At 30.9% G+C, this 2500-nt stretch overlaps 1 protein-coding gene across 1 annotated transcript in view; it reads right to left on the bottom strand.

Moving 5' to 3' along the window:
• LOC113816998 (monocarboxylate transporter 12) overlaps positions 1-2500 on the bottom strand; it is a gene marked incomplete at its 5' end in the record, with an annotated part of 6143 nt that overhangs the window by 1639 nt on the left and 2004 nt on the right. The window contains 1 exon segment of the mRNA XM_070128268.1: positions 1-2500. This exon segment is cut by the window's left edge and continues 1639 nt beyond it; it is cut by the window's right edge and continues 443 nt beyond it.

The raw sequence follows: 2500 nt of genomic DNA, 5'->3' as shown, positions 1-2500 counted from the left end.
CTATCTATGTCTGTTAGTCTGTCTGTCTCTTTCTCTCTCATTCTCCATACCACTTTCTGATGTCCTTAGCTTCACTGCTACATGTCTTTATTTTTTATGCAAAAGAATGAAGTGAGTACTATGGAAGCATAATAGATATGATAATTTTTCTTTTTTCTGCTCATTATTCATACTCATCAAAAATAGCCTCTTCATATGTCTGGTTTTCTAAAAGTGCTGTTTATGTCAAAGTATATGGGCTTACATATTCTTCCCATTTGTTCATCCTAAACAGTTCTTCTTCTAGACCATTAAGGACTAAAATCAGAATTTTATAACATATTCCATGGAGTGTAATGAAGTATCTTTAAAGGAATTAATTAGCTAAAGTTAATATCTCAAACACTTTCAGGTTAAAGAGGACTAATATTCCCTTTCCCATCAAATGTAACAACATAAGCAAAAAATATAATGCTGTTGCAATCACTATATCTTAGTTGCTTTTCTATATCAATATCCAAAATCACTATAAGGTACTGATCATTTCCTTAGCTGTAATTTCTATACTCAAAATATAAACATTGATCAGTAAATTTTAATCAAATGGTCTACAGAAGTAATCCCTTAATTTAGTGAACTTTCTCAAACAGCCGACTGTGAGCAGTTGATAACAAAATAGGTCAGGTCTCCTCTGTCAGCTTTATTGTGCTATGTAATATAATTAGAACTGTATGCACAGACTGTAAATACAAACCTACACACATACATTCACACAGGCTCATTTCACTGTGAACTCACATATTTCTGCCTTGTTCTAAGGGTATCTTGCAAATACCGTGTTGATTATTCTCTATATAGTTATGTATAGTGATGACTGTTATCTGAAACTTTCAACTCTATATACTAGCTAGGACCATAAACATACCAATAATATTCATTCTAATGTGGCATTTTATTCAGTATTTGTATCCTAAATGAGAAGGCATCCAATATGAGAAGCAGGATACAACTATATCTTCAACTCTTTTTATATTGAATACTCATTACAAAATATTCTGTTAATTTGGGTATTCATCACAAAAACATATATGAAATGTAGGAAAAAAGTTGGATTTTTTTTAAGGACACCTTCCTCACCAAAGTTCACTAAATTGTGGGATTACTTTCATAAGATATATCTATAAATCTATATCTATGTATGTAGTTCTTCTCTCTACCTTTAACCTTTGTTCTACACCAAAAATCTATCCCTGATCCACTTTTGAGAAATGTGGGGGTCTAATACATACTGAACACTTGAGTTGCAGACCAATGTTGTTCCGACAGACCTTGAATAGCATGACCAAACTGTGAGTCACACACACAAGAGATGGAAGGATATTTCTCCTCTAAAGTGATGTGTTTTCTAACATGAGTCCTTAATTGTGGATCTTGCATCCATTATCATTATAAGATTTAAGGATAAGAATGTTAGAAGGGAATTATGCAGGGGGAATATAATAAAGACTGTTGGTCTAGTCTAGGCGAATCCTGTTGTTACAATTAGTAATACTGTAGTAAATGTTAAATATACTGGAAATAAAGTTTTGAATATGGTATGTATCTCTACTACCGTAAATATCTATTTGTTTCCTAGAGCACTAGATCTCTCACCTGTACGATTAGGTAACATAACCAGCTGGTACATTCAGTGTCACGAAATGCAGTGCGCTAAAATACAAATACAGCTTAGTACTGATGTCTCAGTATTGTCTTCATATATTACTGCATGCTTTAATATGGCCAATAAGTCCACTTCATAGACAAGGCTGATTACATGTGTTAAATGGTGTTAGACTAACTTTCAAGATACACATAGTTCATAATCTTCATTCATTTTAACCTGTCTTTGTTATTGTCATTTACAGTTTTGGTGAAAATAAAAGACAACGATAGTAGATATAAAATACTTCCCATTATATTCAATTAAGATGTAATGTAAATGCAAAATGGATTTTCAAAAGAGTTCCACAAAACCATGATGTATTCCCTTCTGGGTTTGGATTCTGCCTTCCTTAGAATTTGTGTAGTCCTTTCAGATATAAAAATATAATAAATATAAAAATACAATGTGTACATATATGTGTATATATACAGTGTGTGTGTGTGTGTGTGTGTGTGTGTGTTTATGTATATACATATATGTGTCTGTATGTATGCATGTATGTATGTATGTATGCAAGTATGTATGTATGTATATATGTGTGTATATATGTATATATGTATGTATGTGTCTGTATGTATGCATGTATGTATGTATGCAAGTATGTATGTATGTATATGTGTGTATATATGTATATATGTATGTATGTATGTATATATATATATATATATATATATATATATATATATATATATATATATATATATACATATATATATGCATGTATATATACACATGTATATGTATGTATCTATATATGCATATATGTATATATATATATATATGTATGCATGTGTGTGGGGGGGGAGATGTGAGAGT

This window comes from Penaeus vannamei, chromosome 12, assembly GCF_042767895.1.
Source record: "Penaeus vannamei isolate JL-2024 chromosome 12, ASM4276789v1, whole genome shotgun sequence".
Taxonomy (NCBI): Eukaryota; Metazoa; Arthropoda; class Malacostraca; order Decapoda; family Penaeidae; genus Penaeus; species Penaeus vannamei.
This window is presented reverse-complemented; position numbering and strand designations above follow the sequence as displayed.